The 22,226-nt window shown below is 39.5% G+C and overlaps 1 protein-coding gene and 1 non-coding gene across 2 annotated transcripts in view; both read left to right on the top strand.

Moving 5' to 3' along the window:
- The window catches only part of NFIB (nuclear factor I B), a 236,343-nt gene that overhangs the window by 3,578 nt on the left and 210,539 nt on the right, over nucleotides 1-22,226 (top strand). The window lies entirely within an intron of this gene.
- TRNAH-GUG (transfer RNA histidin (anticodon GUG)) lies at nucleotides 3,238-3,309 on the top strand. The gene has a single exon. It is a non-coding gene; the product is annotated as a tRNA-His (tRNA).

Below are 22,226 nucleotides of genomic sequence, written 5' to 3'. Positions count from 1 at the left end.
TGGCAAGATGTATAGAGACAGGATGGAAAGTAGTACCAGTGCAGTACAATTAATGAAACAATCATTTGTTACCCAGTGGTTACAGCTTGCTATATCATCTCAAAGATTTGTGGACTGATCTTAGGCTCCAAATGTTTATGTATGATATTGATGACAGTTATTTATTATAACCTGTATCTTATTCTCGTGTATGTAAGTCTAAAATAAAAGCAGTGTATCAAGTGACTCCAACTTAGCAAAAAAATGCACTAGATGACATTCTAAGCCCTGTACAACAAGACGGAACTAGAAGTGCTTTTTTGTTTCTATGAGACCTAGATTTAAAACAATCACATGAAAAATTTTGACAGGAACCTAGCAAACCTATTTAACTGCTGCAAAAAATAAGGCACCCCTGTGACTTCTATGGGAGGTGATACTGTATAGTAGAATCATACAGGTTACAGAGCTTGCAAGGACCCTGTCTCATCAGAGCTGCAAATATTTTATTGATGAATTGTAAGACAAACCACATTTAAAAAATCCTTCATCTCCTGAGTATCATGCTATAAAGCACCTCAAGGAGTCCTGTAGTAATTTTAACTTAATACCCTTATTTGGAAGGGGGATGCCATGGACAGGAACCTGTATCTATAATGTTTACTAGACTTCTGTCTTTAGGGGAAATCTGGACGTTCTGAGGAACTCAAACAAAATGGAAGTTGCTGTTGTTACTTCAGGACAGGAAACCAGTAATAACAAGATCAAAAATTTTTTAAAATAAGGTTATTTAATGTTCTAAGTATGCAAATTAAGTAAATATTCTAAGAACTCTACTTCCACAGGTCTGCAATAACAAGAAACTTCAGAGAAGTTACTATTGAATAATTTTTGTTCCAGGTCTGTTCCACCTGTCCATGCGTGCATGATGCTGAGCAATGACATCTTTCAAATGCACTCATGCTCACGTGTAGGTGACTAGGTGATGGTGCTGTCCTGTTCACTATTTAAGGCCTTTTGAGCTGACTCCAGCCCTTATCTACCACCCTTCTTTCTTTCTGAATCACAGTTTTCCATGTTTTTCAATGAATATATTTTTTAAGACAAAACAACACACCAGAATTTTGCAGTAATGAAGAACATTTGATACACTGTCCTGATAGTGGCTGTTAAATACTACTGCCCAGTTTCTTTGTCCTGTTTAATCAAGGTCTTTGGAGCACTGGGGAGTATCATAGGACTTACCACATCAAAGTATTCGCCCAGAAGTGGCAATCACTGTCCAACTCTTCACAGATTTCTTGAGAGTTCAAAGGGCTTGGAGGCTGGTGAGGGAAAGGGAAAAAGGACTTCCATACTGTGACTTCTTGTGTCTGACAACATATATGTGATGGCTTCACAGGTAACAGGCACACTGCAATGCATAAGGTGTGCTAGAGGGGATTGGTTTGTCCTTTTTACTTGATGGAACATTCATCAGCTTATCCTGCTGATACGTGCTTTCCGGACAGCTGTGGCATGAGAACTGGAACACTAGTATGGAGGGGGAAGATCGGGAGAGTCCTAGTACCTCTTTTTTTTCTGTCATTGCTTATTTGTGTAGTTATGCTCAATTTCTGCTAAGCGTAATGGATTTATGAGGCAGAAGCAAACCTAAGCTGAGGGTTAAGTTTTACGTCAGATGTATACCACTCCAGATCCTGGTTTTCCTTCTTTCAAGCTTGCAACAGCAATGCAGTCCCTTAACACAGGACTAGGCTGTGCCTGGCAGGATTGGAGATCAGGGAAGCAGCAGCCTTCTGCCCTGTGGAAGGATACAGTGACCCTTGGGCAAAATGCTGTTCTGGTCACACCAAGCCATCGGGCCAGGCTGTAGGGTGAGGTACAGCAGTCTGAACCACCATTAGAGCACCCTTTTATTCCATGTGCCCCCAGCAACCATCAGAAAGAGAGAAGGAGAGGTACCATCTCCTTTCCTCCTGCAGCTTCAGCAGCAGGGAGGACCTCTCCTTGCGCTTGCAGGAGGCACCTGTGCTTTTCCCTAAGGCAGAGGCAGTGTGATTCAGCACTGGGGCAGAGCGGAGTCTGTTTAGTAAGTTTGCCTTTTAAAGTCCCAGCTTGATGTTTCTTTCACACAGCCTGCTCATGGATTAGTCCTCACCATGCAGACCTTCATCCAGAGTAAATCCACATCTCAGCACGTTGAAGTCATGCTGAAGACATCTTAATGGCCTTGTGTATGACAGCCTAATAAGTCTCTTTGAACGTCTTCCTCCTTCTTCAGAGACTCAGTGTGGCACTGTACCACTGCACTGGTGATGTTGCTGTGATCTCTAAGGCTATCAGCCAGGCAAGGTTTGCAAAGCAGTTAAGGTTTTTAATTAAATAATGAATATAACTGTGGGGAGGGTGAGCATGAGGAAAACAGGCTGCATTTTCTGAGCAGGGCTTGATTGCCCCAGAGCTTGCCGCATTGTTCTTTCTCCTCATGATAATCTTTGTTGTGCAGCTTGATTTCTGTTGGAGCTCTTATTTGAGAGAACTAACAACTCTTTGCTGTTGTGCCTATTTTTGAATGTTGTTTACAGTCTTTTTGTGTCTGAACACCTGACAAAGGGCAGGTGCTTCTCAGCAGTTGCTTCACTATAACACTCATTGATGGTCTTAATTGATAGATGCTAAGTGCTCGCTCCCCTCAGGCTTCATCTACGGCATTTGACCATCTCCTTCCACAGCAGAGAATGCAAATTCTGGAACAGGTGGTTTTTATGTTCTGTGCTTATTGCAGAGGTAAGGAAGAGGATGTCCATCAATAGAAGCACTTACATTAGAATGAATCACACCCGGTTCAACTCAGCAAATGCAGTTTTCAGTTCAGTAGATTTTGTTCTTTTGCCTAAATCTGTCTGTACAGGACACTGCCAGACTTTTCTGCTATCATGACTTTGCCTTCCCCACCATTGATAAAAGAGAAAAAAAAAATGTTTTCTCTGAAAAGATTTGGGAAACAGGAGAAGGGTTATTATAACTCTCCTCAGTCTGTTTTTAGGCAATCGTGATAAGTATGGATTATTAAGAGAAAGGAACATTAAGTCTGGAAGAGATTTTGAGAAGACAGTAACATGTATTACATCTAAGAATGTTTAGAACCAGCCGCTGCTAAAACTCAGTGTGAACTGTAGGTGGCACCATTTCTATAAAATTTTGGAGAGTACTGGACTAAAAAGCTGTTGCTTTAATTCAGTTTTCTGATAGCTTGCCGTGATCGTATAGCGGTTAGTACTCTGCGTTGTGGCCGCAGCAACCTCGGTTCAAATCCGAGTCACGGCAGGGAAAGGTGCATCTTTTGGAAAGATGTAATTAACGGATTGCATATCAAAAATAATCTATTAGTGAAGTCTAAGACTAAAATGAGACAGGTCTGTAGCTTTTACAATATTTTTTTTGCTAAAAGAGTATGCGCCACAAGTATTAGTTCAGTAATCCTGTTGCCAAGTGTGATTTTTTATTATTATTATTTAAATGTTTATGGATATTTTTATAAACACTGTGACATAGCAAGCATGTAATTTTTACTCATTACAGCTACTTAAGACCTGGACTGAGCCATGAAGTCTGTTTAGTTTTGATCTTTCCTAGTTTTTCATGCTAATAAAGCAATCAGTCTGAATTGCTTGGAAATAATGACAGTGGTAGATGTGGAAATCCTGCTTACCTAGGCATGAAATGCTGTTAGCAGAAGGTGTTTGCTGGTGACAGACAAGAGGAATGATCACTTGTCAGTGATTCCACTGATTCCCTTTGTTTTTGTGGTAGTAACGCTGTGTAACCTCACTGGCCTACCTCACTGAATAATATGAGTGCAGATTCTCAGAATGAAGACTTCTAAAATGACCATATGGATTTTATAAATTAGTTATGGTAACTAATGGCAGTTTGTATAATAAAGGAAAAATTAACAACAAAATTACATAGCTGGTAATGACTATATTAATAAAATATCATAATTATGGAGTTTGTCAGATTCTTTGGATGCCACCAAATAGAGTTTCTGGTACTTGGTTCTTTAATTTGATAAGGAGATGATTCAAGAGCAACTGCTGTTTTTCTCTCACTCTTCATCCGACAGGACATCAGTCCTCTGCATGACAGATTACATCTCCACCAGGCTTGGAAGGATTCAAGGTTCATGCAACAGGCCTAGCTCTTGCAGAGTGTGAATGACAGGTGCCTTTCCCTCCGCAAAGCAGCGGGAATTTTCCTCGCTCTCCTACCCAGTGAGAAAGTGCAATAAAATTTTCTTTGCACTGCTATCAGCAAAACCCAAAGCCCTGAAAGCCTGCAGACCTCACCTCTGGAGGCTGGAGGCTTAGGTATCCCAGCTTGGTGTAGTAGGCTCGTGACCTCTGGCATCTTACCACTTCCTTCAAGTTCACAAAAGCTCTTTCTGTTGTGTTTTTTTTTTTTAAATATATTTGGGTATTCCTCTGATTTGCCTCAGACTTCCTGTCTAAATATCACTCAGCCTTTTAGGAGCATATCAGAGCAATTAGCTCTTGACTTTTTGGTCTAATTGATGAGACAGATGTGACTGATTTCCCAAAAGAAAGCAATTTAGAAACATGCACTAATGTTAAAGAGACCAGGATGATCTTTCATACTCTGTCCCTGCTGTAGTTTCTCAGAAATGTCATCTGCTGTGTTAGATTTTATAAACTCCAGAAATACAAAATTAACTCATCACAGATGCTTATATTCTTTAAAGCATCCTAGTGAATGAAGTCCTAGAAAAGAAATCCAAAACCTGCAAAGCCAGAAATTCTGCTTTACTCATGCATCATCCTAAGGCTGCCGAAACACTCAAGGCTCACCCCTGCTTGACCTCAACCTCCCTGGAACTGGGAACTCTATACCCAGTGTTCATCTGTAGCTGAGGTGTAGAAACACTGTATTACCTTATTGTTAGTCATACCAATATTGATGATTTTGAAGAGTTTTGACAGGACACTACACAGAATCAAAATTTCATTTCATTTCATTTCATTTTATTATAACTTACCTGGAAACAGTGGTGATTCTGTTTGCTTTAGTTTATTTAGGATACCAGTATCTGTATTGCTAGCTCAATGCTAGCAATAAGAGCAAGAATGGTGTAAGCAGATAATCAGACCTTTCTTACCAATTCCCCCTGCAGTTATTTGTTCTCCTCACAAGAGAATCAAAATTAAAACCCACCTGCATTTTGAAACATAAACATGCAAGTGCAGGTGGCTCTCAGTATTCCATTTCCTGAGAAAATATTTGTCAATTTTCCTTTCTCATTAGGGAAAAAGAAAACAAAAACTTTAGTACAAAACAGTGTCCAAGGATAACAGGATTGCAGACTAGGATTTAATCCTGGAACTGATTTTGAACCTTGAATTGTACAAAGAATTGCCTGTATGTTTCTGAAATATGTGGGTCTTCATTTCTAGCAGACATGTCCAGATAACACTTTTCCAGTTGGAAACCATGGTCTAATAAGAATATATTCAAAATATTAACAAGGATCCAGGTTTACCTAAATCTATTTTCAAAGCTGTGATTTTTTTTTTTTTAATCTAAGAACAATTTGAAGGCCACAGGGAAGAGTTCACTTCAGCAGCCTTCTCTGCCTTTACGCAGCAAGCTGATCTGGTGGGAAATGAAGAATACTGTTTTAAAAATGAGACAGGAAAAGAAAGCGCATGCCTTTCTCAGCAGCTCTTCTGTGTTCTTTTGTGCCTGCCATTGTTCTCGTGCATGGCCCATTCTGTGCAGAACACAAAAACTTTAAGACGTACAGGTGTCTATCTCCATATCTCCGACATGCCTAATTCACATTTGGGCACTGAAATTAATAGGATATACCCATCAACATCATGCTTGGGAAGAGATTTATTTCTTGTTACTGTATTTTAACATTAGCTTTTAATTAGAGTTTTTAAGCTATGGAGAAAGACACCTAGTTTTTAAGGACGCAACACTGGACAGAGAGACTTGAAAAACTTTTGAAGTATTAATTGAACCTGGTGTAGATGTCTGTTCTGCTTCCTTCATTTTTCAGGAGTGCAGCAGAGTTGGTTGTATCCTGTCTGATGTTCATATCAGGTGTTGAGCAGGATAGAAAGCAGTGGCTGTTTTGAATCTGCAGTCATCAAATCAAATTAATTCTGTTTTTCATTCTCTTTACAGGAGTGCAGCTCATATTAAAACTTTTATAGGTCCCCTCTGAAATCCTTTCAAAGGGCTGTGGTCAAGAAGACTCTTTGAAAGGAGATCTTCTGTGGTAAAGAGAACTCATGAAAGCTTAAATAGCTGGTTGTGCTTTAGCAAAGAATGCCAGGAATTCATTTCACAGGTGGGATGATTTTACCTCTGAAAATTCAGCTCTGAGTTTACAGGATACTATTGCAGGATGGGTAGTAATTGGGGAAAATTTGGCAGACAGGGAGATTCCTGAGCCTGTTGTGTAAACATAACTGCATAAACAATGTGCGATGCTGCAGTTCTGTAGCTTTTTTCATAATCAGTCTTTGGTCTTTCTTATTCATAAAGCTCCAGCAGTTACTCACAGCACTGGAGAGAGCTGCACTGGAACACATGTGAAGACTGTGGTCAATTTTTGAAGCTTTTGACTTGTATCGTTTTGGGTTAAGCTTTGGCTCAGGTTTGAATCCCACAACTTTTTGCTCTACATTTCAAACTACTGAGTATGGCCTGGTTTTACTTCTTCATCAAGAGTTCAGCACAAATCCCAAAACTACCAAATGTCCAAAACTATCTAAATAATATTTTATGTTGCTCTTTTTTCTTTCTTTCTTTCTTTATGGATTTATATCTCTTGATTTATAAAATCCCAATTTTTTATTCTAAAAACTCTATAGATGTGTCCTCTTGATTTGGAATTTCACAAAAGCAAAATCAGCTCTTTGAGTAAGATTCAAATACATCTGATAAATGTCTCTTTCAGAAAGCTTTGTCAAAGTTATTCACGTGCTTAATGTTTTACAACTTTTTCCTGCACTCTTTTATAAAGAAAGATTGTATGTTTTCTCTACATCAAATACAACTCAGAAGTTGACACTTTGTGATATTCCTTTTGAAGGAATATCTTCTTTGCCACAAAGAAACCTCCATCCAAAGGGATCCCAAAACACAGTATCTTAAAAATGTTTGAGAGCATAGTTTTGATATTCCATGCTAATATAGCAAAAATTTTATCTTATAACACAGTCTATAGCATTAACATGATCAATGTCTGTGCTGCTAAACCAGCACCTATGAGCCTCTTGCACCTGAGAGTTGTGCATGGAGCCAACAACAGCCACTGCACTATTTTTGGTAATTTCTTTCTTGTGGATCCCTGCATTCCACTTTTGATCTTGTGATTCCACACTCCTGAAACAATTTTTTTTTTTTTTTTTTTTTTTTGTCATTCCCTGATATGAGCAGGTCCATCTAAACTCTTTAGTAAAATCTGGCATAGTAGGTTATGTTTATTCTGGGACCTGCACTGTTGCTATTATTCACCATGCAGCTGAAGGCGAGAAGGTGTACTGACCTTTGTACTGGCACAGAAAAGCAAACTTCTTTATGATATAACCATGAAGGCATTTGTATTGAAACCACATGGGGTAAATTAGTGTTCTACTGTAACACTTGAGAGGGAAAAGTCTGAACCATTTAGCTAAAGCAACAGTAAGAAAACTAGCATATCATGGAAAATTCTCTTTAGAAGCACGATTTGAAGATTTTCTGTGTAAGAAATTAACTTGGCTGAAAAACAATTGCAAAAGAAGTCTAGAAGGCCTCATACAAGAAACATGAATTCTTCCAGAGAGACAAAAGTGTAAATTCCGGACAGAGATTTAAGGTTGATCCGCCAGCTATTGAACTGCTTTGTTTCACCATATTGTCCTTCCTATTTTTGTTTGCTGAGAAATGAGTTTAATGGAATTAAATATTCCCTGCTGGTCTTCACAGTTATGCAAGTCCCACTTTAAAAGCAATTCCTTTTCATCTTAATAGTTTCAAGATAGCCCTGCTTCCTTACTGAGCCCTGATCAGACACCTGGAGAAAGTTTGCCAAGAGCTGGGAAGCCTGTGTCTGGATGCCTGAATGGTGTTTGACCTCAGAAGGACATACAGTGTCTTCAGTAAGGAAAACTTCTGAGATTCCAGACTCAACTGTTAGAAACATACAGCCATTTCCCATAAACGAATACTTGTTACCTTCTCCTTTTTCATCCCCTGCTTTTTCTTTTGACTTGCGGTTGAGCTGTGTGCTTAAGGTATGAAAAAATCATTTGGACAAAATGAGTAGATTTTACTTCAGTCAGCAAGATGTATAGCTATCTAATGATGAAATCAGAATTGGTCGTATTATCTGAAGTTCAGGAATACATTTTTTGGTATCTTCTATTAATAACAAATTAGAAGTAAACCGGTGTTGCTGCATGGTTTGATCAGTATATAAAGTGCCTATCTGTAGGCACTTGGGAGTGTTTCTTGACAATTTCTTTCCTTGTGCCTTTCAGCTATCTTCCTTACCTCACCATTCCCTACTGGAAAAGCACTGGTCCCTAACACCTCTCCCAGTCACATTATCCTCTCCCCACAAAAATGGCACTGCATTTCCAGTAGTGCCTTGCTTTGACTTTAATCGAATTTCAGACCTAGACATGATTTTAAAAAGACCCTTTGCTGCAATTGATTACTGCCTCATAAGTGCATCATTCTTGGAACAAAGATACTAAAAAGCCTCACAATAAAGAAATTAATTGCATGTAATTTCATGCATCCTTTGCTGCTCTTTCCTGAAAAATTCTTATGGAATTTTCTTTCGTGGTGATTCATCCCTGGGGGCAGATCATAGAAAGAAATCAATCTTCACCGGGAGAAAGAAAGAAGATGTATTAAAAAACTAACAGAATGGAGTCAATGAAAATGTTGTCCCAGACAACCTTAGAACAACATCTGTGTGAACTGCTTGAAATCACACAAAAAAAGGAGACAAAAATCCTATGGTGCAAAGAGCATCAATGACCTTATCGTGTAGTAATGAGCTATCTGAACTTTTTTTTGTGCAGTTACTGCTTCCTCCGATCTGTTTTTTCTGTGCTTCAGACACTGAGGCCTGTTCAGCAGTTACTGCAGAGTGAGTGAGGGCTTGGGTGGGTGTCACGTCCTGGTGATGCATCTCCAGCACCAAGCCTCCAAAAGTGAGGACTGAAACAGTTCCCTCTCCCCTGTGCCGTGACTCGGATTTGAACCGAGGTTGCTGCGGCCACAACGCAGAGTAGTAACCACTATACGATCACGGCAAGCTACAAAGGATGTGTCCAGAGCCTTCTGGTTTCTGTCCCCTCTACCAGAGCCGTGCCAGCATTGCCACCTAGCGCGGACTGGCTATAATGTTCCACGTGCTGGCCCCCTCCCCAGGGTGACCACCGCTACTGCAGCACACCTGGGCATCCCCCAACCGAAAATGATGCTGCTGATCGAGCAGTGCGTGCGGAAGATAGGCACAAATGTTATGGTGGCAGGAAAATATTCCTGCTCTTTTTGACAATTGCAGTCTGGTGTGGAAATCTTTCATTGGCTTTTGTTTGGCCAATGTCTGTCTTCAAATATACAATAATTTTGGTCCATGAATCTTCTCTCCATTTTCAATGCCGTGCCTAGTGATGGAGGAAAATCTGACAAATGGACATTCGAAGTTACATAATTATTTTAAAAGCTGTTGAAAAGGAAGCATAAAAGCACAGGTTTCCCTCCTGCTGTAAGTCAGACTTGAACCAAGGTTGCCATAGCCACAGCACATAGTACTGGCCACTGGACTGTCATGCAAGCTGGCACATTGTGACAGGTTTTGAACAGACATGGTAGGAAAATAAGATTTCTAGTAAAATATGAAATGTTGACAGCACTGAGTCATCCAAGAAGGATTTCTGTTGAGGCTTGAGAGTTAATGTTTCAAAACATAGTGTTCATAGTAGAGTTATTCTAATAATTGTCTTTATTAAAGATCTCATATCCACCATTTAGTCTCACTTTTTAATTCTGTGTTTGACAGCAATAACAAGAAAAGATTGATAATAGCAACTATCTTCACAATTTTGTTAATTAGTTTAAAAAGTGGAAGGAATTGGTGGGTGCACCAGATGGTTGTGCTGCCATTCAGAGGGACCTCCTCAGGCTGGAGAAATGGGCTGATGGGAACTCCATGAAGCTCAACAAGTGGAAGAGCCAAACCCTGCACCCAGAGAGGAACAACCCCATGCACCAGCACATGCTGGGGGCTCACCAATGGGAAAGCACCTTGTGAGAGAAGGCCTTAGGAGTTCTGGTGGACACCAAGTTGACCACGAGCCAGCAACGTGCCCTTGTGGCAAAGAAGGCCAAGAGCCTCCTTGGCTTCATCAGGCAGAGCATTGCAGCAGGCCGAGGGAGGTGATCCTTTCTCTGTACTCAGCACTGGTGAGACAAATCTGGCTGCTGGGTCCAGTGCTCGGCTCCCCATTACAAGAGAGACATGGACATACTGGAGTGGGTCCACTGAAGGGCCACTAAGGTGATCAGGGGCTTTGGGCTTGGAAAGAGTGAGAGAGCGGGGACATTTTGGGCTCAGGCAGAGCAGGCTTAGGGGGGATTCTATAAATGTGCATAAATACCTGATGGGAAAGTAAAGAAGATGGAGTCCTTTCTGTTGTATGCAGTGACAGGACAGAAGGCAATGGGCACCAATTGAAATAAAGGAATTTCCTTTTAAATCTAAGAAAAACTAATTTACAGTGAGAGTGGTCGAACACAGGACCAGGTTGCCCAGAGATGTTGTAGAGTCTCCATCCTTGGAAATCTTCAAGCTCAACTGAATGTGATCCTGGTCAACCAGCTGTGGCTGACTCTGCTTAAACCATGGTGGGACTGGAGACTTCCAGAGGGGCTGGCCAGCCTCAGTGATTCTGATTCTCAGGAAAGCAAAAAACCCCAACCCAGACCTGTCAACCAAAATAAAATGTCAGTGCTTGCAAATATTTTTTTTTAACATTTCTATAATGTATAGCTGTGCTTAATAGCACAGGCAGTTGAGCAGAGGGAGTCCATGAGTGCCAAGAAATGGTGTACTGAAAGCTTGACGGCCTTCACTGTCAACATCCGCAAAGCCTGTGTGAGCCGGAGGAGTAAGCAATAGCTAGAGTTTGAGCATCTTAATTGGTACAAAAACATCTAGGACAATTTTAAGTGTCTTCTCCTATGTTCTGACAAAGGCTTTGTAACATGGATCTTCCTCAGTGCATGCATGTGTTATTCTTTTGCTGGGAGTCAGAGGTGCCAAGTCATGGATATGAATGGTTAAATGTATAGATTAGTAAGATTGTATGGAATTTTCTAGCTTCTCTGTTTTGCCAAGGTGAATGAATACAGATTACACTGTTTCAGCCAAACTCCCTGTAATTATGAAAAAAGGAACTGGTTGATTTTTCTTCTACTAACCACAAATAAATAAAAATATGTCAGTTTGCCAGTCTATTCAGACTATGCTCTTTTTTCTTTCCTTTCTTTAATAACTCCACCCAATGTGGTTGGTTGTATGTACTGGCATAATAATAGGAATATCCACAATTGTGCTGAAAATTAATTCTGTTTCTAGAAGTTTATCTTGTCCCAGTATTTGCAATGCCTTGGATTTGATCCAAAGGTCCAAATTATTCTAATAGTGCACAAGGCCACATTTCTGCACCTAAAGACGTATGTACAGGTTTTTTGCATTGATTTGTAAGATTCTCTGTGCTAAATGAAAACTTTTACCTCTGCAGTACTTGCTTACAGTCTCATGTTGATTAAACGCCTACCTGCTTCATATTTAAGGCCTACTGCAGCCCAGCAATCTATTTCTCTGTTGTTTCCATCCTCTGTTCTTCTCTTTTGTTGAAACCAAATCATATTATTGTCAGAGAACCCAATGCAAAGCTACTAATTGCATGATACTGTATGTCATTCAAGAAAAAGAGTGATTTTTGAAACATTTTAAATTCAAAGGCATGTTTGTGACATTAGTAAGTATGCCTCTGCCTTTGATTCCGCTTGTGCATTTGTAACTGTTAAACCTGACTAGTTACTGTTGGCATCAAGGGAAAAACTTTTTGCGTTAGACTGTGTCAGCATGTCTGAACACAAAACATGAGCCTCTGGAGATTCTTTGATTTGATGTGGTGTTAGTTATGTTTCTTTAATTGACTGTGGTTGCTAAAATTTAGCTAAGAGCTTGATTAATTTGGAAATTGGGAATCTTGACCTAGTGGTACTGAATACAAGTTGGTCTTCTTGAAATAATCCTGGCACACTGTGTTTCCAGTATTTCTGCCATTTAAAAATAATCCAACAAGCAGTGGTTGGGCCTAACTTGGTAGCAGAAGCAGAAGAAACTTAGCTGTGCTCACTAATGTTGGTAAGGTCACCTTACATTAGAGTAGACAATGGCAACGTCAAGGAAAAGAGGGTTGCAGAATAAGACAAGACCCAGAGGCAAGTGGATTTGAACTAAAGGCACATCATCTTTTTTGTGTTCAAGGTTTTGGCTATTTGGGAATAGCAAGACCTCTCAAGTGTACAAGCATCCTAACTCACAGTGGTACAGCAGACCTCTGCCCCAAGACATCTAAGAGGCCACTTCTAGCACAATTTTCGGTATTGCAGGGAATGTTAGTGCTACAGTTGAGACTACTCTATTGCTTCCAGTAAAATCCTGTCGTCCTGTCATCTGTCTTCCTCTTATGTTACTGCCTTTCTTTCTTTGTATATCATGACTTAAATTTTCACTGGATTGAATTTCTGTTCCTGTGTAATTATATCAACATAACAGAACCCGTGGATACATGTGATGGGTTATTTCCCTCTTGAATGACGACATAACATCTAGCAAAATAGCCCCAGAGTAAGAAGCTTTTTTTCTGGGCTATGGTAAGGATGCAGAAGAGCTAACTCAGCTGCTAAGACCTGTGCACTTTTTTGGAAAAAGAAACAGACAAACAAACCCAAGAGAACCTCTCTGAAAGGTGTGTGTTTCAAAGCAAACTCTTTGGTTTATCAGTTCCATTGCAATCATCCTGATGACATGGTACCATTAAATGATCCTGAAAAGTCCTTGTGGTTAAACTAAACACTTACAACACAGTATTATCTTTGCAACTGGGTAAAATGTAGACATTGAGTCTCTTATTATACTTATTTTTTTGTTGTCTGAGTTATTATGTGTGGACAGATTGTATGAGACTTCAATGCAGTCTGCAGAATGCTTAGGATATGTATGCAATATAATATTAGACAGTAAACATATTTGGTTTTGAAATGTATTAGTGTATTTTCAATAGAGTTTTTTAAAAAACATCCTTTATCAAAACCTGATGTTGATGGACATCTCACTATTTAAAATCACTTTTTAAATTAATTTCTCAACTTATGTTAGTTCTGGCTTAATGTACAAGCCAGTGAATGTTTTTTACTTAGACATGTATTTTCACAGTATCTAAACAATACACTGGATAATAAACCTGCCTTTAAGTAAATCTAGCTGGCAAATTAAACATATGTGAGCCTGAGGAAATCCGTAAAGCATCATATGACCCTGTTCAGTTGGAATTCTTCTGGTGCATAAACTTGCCTCACATAATGTTGAGAAGAAACCAGAAGGGAGCAGTGACAGTGACTGAAAGCTAACACTGATCCCATCCAGCTGTGTTTCAGTCTGTCTGGCACACATATGTCAAAACTTGTCTTCAGTCATGACCAGTATTTGTTTTGCTTTTTATTTTTGAAAGTTGTTCTAGCTCCAAGTCAGTTTACAGGTGATATATCCCTCCATAATTGGCATGTCAGACCAGAACAGACCATTGTTTGGAGGCTCCTGGCTTGAAATCCTACCTTTCATACCCAGATCTGATGTCGATGCATGGAAGCTACAGTCAAGGCTATCTGTTTAAATGAACAGCAAAGTCCCACTTCCAAAATTGTCAGACTTTTGGGTATTATAGTGCAGAGGAGCCAAGCAAATGTAGATTGCTTGGCTGTCCAGACAATACTGTGCTGCATCTCTTCAGAAGAACCAATTCAATTAAATAAATAACTAAGGCAATGGTGGAAAAATTTTGTGGTAGCCACATTTAACTTGATTTACTGCTTGTTCTGTGGAAAGGATAACTGTGAGGCAAAAATGCAAAGGAAATGTTCACACACCTCTTTTATGCAATGCTTAATGTTGTATGTGGAGGACTGACAAAAATATTCAGGCAGCTGTAATTATGGAATACTCATCAGGTCTTTCCAATCACATAACCAAACTGTATCTGATCACGGATGGTATTTAAGCATCTTTCAAATTAGGAAAAAGATTTCAAAGCCAATTTTTAAAATAACAAATTATTGATTAAAAGAAAAATTATTTGAGAATGCATTAGACTCTCAGAAACTCAGCTTTCACAAAACAAGGTATATGTGACACCCAGAACAGTTTTTAATAAGGTTTAGGTTTTGTCAATGGACATAAACAGATCTCTCTGACTTGTTGTTCCAATATGAAGATTTCTCTCCACAGAACTATGTAACAAGGAAAGAAATGACCTTTCAGTTGCACTTCTGCAGCCAAACAGCTTGTCATCTTCACCTTTGTCTAGGTAGCATTGTCGCCCTTAGCGTCAAACACCAACCATTAATCCCTCCTCTTTCTATTGCGTGCAAACCAAGTTCCTGTGCTTCTTCAGTTCAAAAGATATTGTTAGTTTCCTGAAATCTTCATCGTAACGACTAGATGTACCACTTCCTCTAATACATGAATAGTCACTAGCAGCATAGCATAATCCTAGCAATATATTGCTGCTATCCCACGCCTAGCAAACACCAGAGGTGTGTGGATCAGAAGTGGTACTGCTCTCTGCCAGGGAGTATGCTTTGCTGCCCTGATGGATACTTATGATAAAGCCATACCATATCTGTGTTTGCCTAGCATTGCCAGCTCATAGCACCTGTGGCTGGAGTTCACAAATATTGCTGTTACAGGTCAGCATTTATCTTCTGCTATCAGGCTGTGCTCAGGGCTGTTGCAGGAAAAATGCTACCAATGCCACACACAGGAGGACAAAAATGTTTTTATAAGGAAACTCACAGAGATTTGTTTTTGTCTGTTTAAAGACTCCTTTCAGCTGCTGGCTGCTGGCTGTAGAGTCTGATTTCCAGTGTAAAATCATGTTACGACACAATTAACATGAGACTAATAAAAGATAAGATGGTCCATAAGCAGTTCAGTTATGTGGACTGTTGTGCAAATTGATCAAATCTTTGTGTAAGTTTGCTGAAACTTGTAATGGTGCTTCACCTTCTGTAAAGGTACTTTCAAGTTTCTTCTCTGAGCCTTTTCAGGGATATTGACACTCCTGTTACCAATGTTTTTTCAGAGAAAGGTGATCGTACCACCAGAACCACTGCCACCCAGAACATCCCTTGTTCAAGTCCACCTACACCACCTATACAGGACTACTCTTTCTGTTGTTTGGCTATCAAAAAGTCTTTTTTCCTCTTCTGTCTTCAGTGTTTCCTTCAGATTTTAAAATGTTTTATTGCTGAAAACACCCTCACAAGCATAGTGGGTGGTATATTATAAATGTATCACATTCATTCTGTATGATGCTGACAACACAAACTCAAGGCTAGTAAAATATTATTACTGTTAATGAGATAACAGCAGTGTACCAGTGGGCCCATGAGAGTTCAAATCCATTTCCCTCTTGATATTGTCCCACTGGCAATTGGCAGATGTTGACTACACACATGCCAATGCTTGCCCTGCTTCTCTGGGGCTTTCTGGATTGCAATGGGAAGTCACTGTAATTTTGGTGGTTTTATGTACCATCTTATATCTCTGGGGATAGCTTTTGTCAATTCAGTTGTGACCCTTATATTGGCTTCACTGAGAGCTCCCTAAGCACCAGTTCAACTACCTATGCTATAAAACCTACATAAATGCATTTTCTATTCTTAGTAATAAACCAGCTGATTTTAAAACTTATTCTCATGTCAGTTAATTAGTGTTAAAATAAGGGGGTTCAGATGATTATAGTCAGATTTTGTTGTGCTAATTACCTCTTGAATATGCATGTGGGATTAGGAAAGTGCTGCTCAGGGGATGACAAAATGAGAGCTACTGTTAGTAGAGCCCCTTTAAACTCTGGAGCTGGCAGAACTTTCTACTGCTTTCAGTCCTAAAGTTAGAAAGACATTACACTCCATGATAAGGTCTTTTATTGTATCTATTGAATGCAAAACAAACAAACACACCCCCCACCCAAACCCCACACATATATTCTTAAAAAATTCCTCGATTATCTTATTTAATATGCTACATGCAGATAAAAGTGGTTAAGATCCCGTATTCATGATGTTTTGTAACACTGCAAAATTGCAGAGTATAAAAATTATCTGGCTTAGATTTGCATGGTAATTAAGATTTACCTGGCAGGAGTTCATAAGGAACAGGCACAATAATATCAAACTTCTGGCTTCCTTGAGAAATCTAACCCATGACCCCTTGCTCTCCATTTGACTGGTCTGAAAGAGATTTTCTTATGCTGAATAAACATTTTTAGAGAATACCTACTTTTAAAAAAGCTCAAACAATTGGTTGGTTGATATCTGTGAAATAACCAAATGTTAAGCAATTACCAGGTTAAAAATCAGTCCAGGAGCTGGATAATATCATAATCTAAACCTCAGAACTGAATTAAGGGCATTGATTAATACCACCTGATCCTGAAGATTGACTCACGCTATTAAAATCTATTCAGTGGCTATTAAATGATTGTGTAAACAGAGAATTATTATTTAATAGTGATTTCACCAGTTATGTCTAGATTTTGAGTATTTGAAGGATTCACATTATTCACTGATATGATCTGATTTGTTTCACTGATCATCTGCCCTTAATAGGTACTTTTTTGGCCAAAAGTATTCATACTGGGGCCAAAAGAAAATTGACAAGGTTTTCTCTGTAAGCAGGAATGCTGTTTACCAAATCTTTCCTCACCACATTCCTCAATCTCTTTCCCTTTTTGATGTATATCAGAATCAGATAAAACATGTGATGGCAGGGGAGAGCTTTTATAAGGTTTGGGGCTGTAAAGTGATTGCAGTTTCACATGCTGTTCTGTTTGTAATTGAACTAGGTTTACTGCTGCCACCTCTCATCTATTAATCACTGCTACATTCACCAGAGGTTGTAACCAGTTCACATCTACCAGCATAACCAGCCACGTGTTCACCCTCTAAGGGGGCTCTCAGGATGATACATCCTTCATGGCAGGAAAGACTGATTATGAGTGAGATGTAAAAACTTCTGATTATGGAGGATGGTGACAGGGAACAATATAACCTACCTCAGTTGTGCTAGAACATCATGGTTGATACCTCGCCTGTCTGTAATATGAAAGGGATTGGGAAAATTTGCCGTAAGCTTGCATCAGCTGACAACAGTAGACATGTCATTCAATCTATATATAATTAGGTTTTCCACCTGCAAAACATCTCTCAAAGGCACTGCGAAAATTTCATTTGTTAATGTTGGCAAATCTCTGTTTCTCAGAAGAGATAGATAGCACATTGTTTATGATATCTAGATATTAAAGTATATCAATGATACATCTTTGTCATTTCAAAATCAGATATATTCCTAAGCATAATTTTAAAACTCCTTTTAGGATGCATTAGTAGCAATTACAGCTATAGGTTCCCGATATTTATGCAGTCAAGTAATTACCAAACAAATTATTACCAAAGCTGTCTTAAATGAATATTACCTGAAAAGGCTGAAGTAACCCTGAGGCAATTAACAACTTCTTCTGCAGTAACCAGTACCATTAAATGTTTATCAAACATGACCTTTTCTTCTGTCATTTCGCAATTCACTGTCAGTGGTCTCAGTCTACAGTGCATTCATTGCTGTGGTATTTTGTGAGGAGAGCAAAGCACTGGGAGCTCAGAAACTTGACTTCTGTTCTCTGTTTTCTACTAGTCCTCAGCAAGACATCTAACTATAACTCCCTATTTTTCATATCTGTAAAATCTAGACAACAAAGTAAAATAATCATGGCTGATGATAGAAAAATGCTTTGCAAATCATGGATGAAACACATGAAAGAAAGTCATCCACAGGAGACGTGTAATTTTAACACCAGTATGTATAACACTGTCCCAAATGTGGCTCCAACTCAAATGCCTAACAGCAGTCTCAACAATGATAATTGGTTGGAAGTATTAACCAATACAGTTTCATAGTTTTTCTGAGACGTCGCTGCCCTATACAATTAAGTTGAAACAGAAAGAGGTAATTGCCATGCCTGTCATGACATAAATTGTTACAATGATTCAAATGACAGAATTGATCCTGATTTTAGACTTCACTTTGACTACAAGTGTAGCGCAATGACATTATTATGATTGTCAAACACAGAGTATGGGGCGCGTTTTTGTATGACTAGATTACACAAATGTGCTTACACCTTGTTATGCCCCACGAAAACCATTCCAAATGATTTATCTGTTAAGAATTAATAACTTGTTTCACATAATTTTGACTTACTATGCCTGGTTAGGTAATATTTTTTCCCAAAAAATCTTAAACAATATTTAACTCTGCTTTTTCGCTGGGTAAAACCAGCTCCCTCTGCTGGATCTGCAGAAAAGAGTATGGATCTGCCCAGCTCCTGGGGCTTTGCCATTCCTTTTAGGAAACTGGATTTTCTCATTATCTTGCTTGTTAAAAGCACCGCTTGAAGGACAAGGAGTCAAAGCTTTACCTGCAAGGAGTGTTGAACCACTGATGAAGACTCTTGGCTCCAAAGGGATAAAGAGGCTTATCCTCAGACTAGTGTTTTTCACTAGTCGTTAGAAAGCCATCCCTTTCTGTGAAAAGAAACTAAAATTTTGAATGGTAAAGGAAACTATGGTATGCCTCTTTCAACCCTGAGGAGCTTAATTCACTGCCTGCTATACCTCACATCTGTCTTTACTGTGACAGCAGAAAAATTGCTCAGCCCTCTCTTTCAAAAGCATGAGACCAGTCTAACAATAATGGGATTTTATATCACACCATTAAGACACTAAGAGAGCACATTTTGGAGGGGCTGTGCAGAAGGGGAGAACAAACAGATAACTATTTTTCGGGGGTGCTCTTTTCTTAATGAAAACTGAGATTATATAATCATAATTTAATTAGTAAATTATTTGTTAATTGTCACATTATAATTATTATATAATCCTCAGTCTCCAACAGTTGCTTAAGGAAAACCACCAAATGTCATGAAAATCAGAATTAAATAATGACAATAGTACTATTCATAAAATCTGCAACAAAGTCCTCATTTTTCAAAATTTGGTGCAAAACAAAAATCAACTATGGCAAAATGTGCCCTTCCTAAATACGGTTTGGCCTTTTGATCATTGCTTTCCTTGGACTCAGCATACGTGAACTGCTGTGTATGAACCAAGGAGCTTCTCACATGTTTCTGTTCCAAGCTGCAAAGTTTCACAGATGTTTGTAACATTCTGTCCTTACCAGGAACTGTGACCAATTAAGCCTAGAAAGCTCCCTTGGACAGATCAGCTTGTCTCCAAAACAGACAGAAAGCATGTTCCATATTAAACTGTGTTATTTTGCACGTCTAATTTAAGACCCTCTGGGAACTGGTTTTCATAAATCCCACTGCATCTCACTCCTCTTCCCTGCCTCTTTTAGCAGCTTAATACCTGATTGTTACATACCTAAACCTTTTCGGGTTCTATTCATGTGGCTTAAATTTTGACCTGCAATATGCATATGCTGAAGAAGGAACAAAATTGAAGTCTTTCCACATAACTGTGGGAACTCTTTGCTCTGTTACATGGTTATAGGAGGATTGTGTGCTTCAACATAGTTACGTGTTTAGATCTGCATGTTATCTTCAGCTTCTTCGTATCTAAATGTACACTGCTAATTACTGTAGAAAAGAGCTATTCTTAAACAGGATGGGATTAATAGACTATGCCACAAGTTCCTATGGGAAAAAGCTGCTCAGAATTACAGAATCACAGGATCAGACTGGCTGAGGTTGGAAGGGACCTCTGGAGGTCATCTTGTCCAGCCTGCCCTGCTCAGGCAGGGCCACCTGGAGCAGGTTGCCCAGGACCATGTCCATATGGCTTTTGAATACCTCCAAGAACGGAGACTCTACAACCTCTATGGACAATCTGTGCCCATGCTTGGTCACCCTCACAGTGAAAAGGTGTTTTCTAATGTTCAGACAGACCCTCCTGTGTTTCAGCTTGTCCTGTCACTGGGCACCACTGGAAAGAGCCTGGCTCCATCCTCTTGCACCCTTTTACATTGGCAAGACTGGAAATATTTTCTCTGACAGCATTAGATGGTGGAAGCCCTAGTAAAAACATTACCATGTCTGTTACTGGAATTTTTTTTGTGGTATCCACCAGACAACTTATCACCAGAATTAGGTACGTTGGAACTAGCTTTTTTAACTCTAAAGCAATTCTTACTGCCACCACTGAAAAGGCACTAGAGTTAATGCAGGAGACATCCCAGAACAGCTTGGGGTTAGCATACCTGCAGTAAAGGATGGTGAAGTGATCATCTGTTGGAAGCAGGTACTTCTACACATGTAGTGAGATGCCTCCTTTATTAGACCTAGCATTAGCATGCTATGACCAGCCTTTCTTTCAATAGATTGACAATTCTAACCCAAAAAGCAGACTCAAACAAAGAAATAACATTTTAGGGAAGCAAAGAAAGTAACAAATTTCAGCATATGCTTGGATTCAATTCCTTAAGAGTCTGGAAGCTGGAAAAGTTTACTTTTTATTTACAATCAAAAGATTCATAATCAAAAAATTTGCAAGCAAAAGATTGCTTTAAACACTTCTAGTCCCAGGCTGATTCTTGCACAATGTCACAAGTATCCAACAACAGATTTCACACTGCTGACCACTACCTTAGGAGCCTCGTGTTACAGAAAGTTTTCCACCTGCTATATGGTTTGTTTATACTGTCTGTATCTCCCAAATCTGACTATAAGTATATTACAGGAGATTGCTCTGAAGGCCTCACTAAGCTGAGTTAAACAGTATCCACCGCTCTCCTCTTGTCTATATGGGATATTGAAGGCAATCTAGTTGATCAGGTATGATTTGTCCTTGCCAAATCAATGTTCCCAATCACTTTATTCTCCTTCAATCATCTGGACATGGCTTCCAGGAGGATTCACATCATAATCTTACCATGGCTCAATCTGAGGCTGACCAGCCTGACATTCCCTAGATCCACCTTCTTGCTCTTTGAAGATGGTACAGAATGTCTCACAGGGATATTAGCCAGCTCCCACAACATCCTGAGATGCATTCTGTCTGGTCCCATGGACTTGTGTGTTTCCAACCTGCTTAAGTAGTCCTTAATCCTCCTCCACTGTGGGTAATGCTTCATTCCCCAAAGCCTTGGTAGTAGGCTTAGGGACCTAGGAGACCTGAAGACAAACACAACCGGTAAAAATCAAGGCAAAGAAGTCACTGAGTGTCTTAGCCTTTTCCATGGAAGAACTTATTTGGGTCTTTCATGTCCCTTGATAATTTGAACTCCTGCTAAGTCTGGGCTTTCCTAACTCCATCCTTTTCTGTAACTCATAAAGTTCTTAGAGCTTTGGCCTGTATTGCATAACTCCTAAAAAAAGAAGGGACCTCAAAGACCATCTAGTTCCAACCCCCCTGCCATGGGCAGGGACACCCTCCACTAGACCAGGCTGCCCAAAGCCCCATCCAACCTGGCCTTGAACACTTCCAGGGAGGGGGCAGCCACAGCTTCTCTGGGCAACCTGTGCCAGTGCCTCACCACCCTCATAGTGAAACATTTCTTCCTAATATCTAATCTAAATCTACCCTCCATCAGCTTTAGGCCATTACCCCATCCTATCACTACATATCCTTGTAAATAGTCCCTGTCCAGCTTTTTTGTAGGTCCCCTTTAGGGACTGGAAGGGCTCACCCATTCTTCCTTTCATGCTGGTAACACAAAAAGGTGAAACAAACTATTCAGTACCAGTTCCAAGGTCCAAGGCTACTGCTCAATGTCTCTCAATCCATCCTACATTGCACCTCACATTAACTGCACTTGTCTGCTGAATCAGAACTTACATAATAAA

This window comes from Grus americana, chromosome Z, assembly GCF_028858705.1.
Source record: "Grus americana isolate bGruAme1 chromosome Z, bGruAme1.mat, whole genome shotgun sequence".
Lineage (NCBI taxonomy): Eukaryota > Metazoa > Chordata > Aves > Gruiformes > Gruidae > Grus > Grus americana.
Note: the sequence above shows the minus strand (reverse complement) of the source record. Positions and strands in the feature narration are given on the sequence as shown.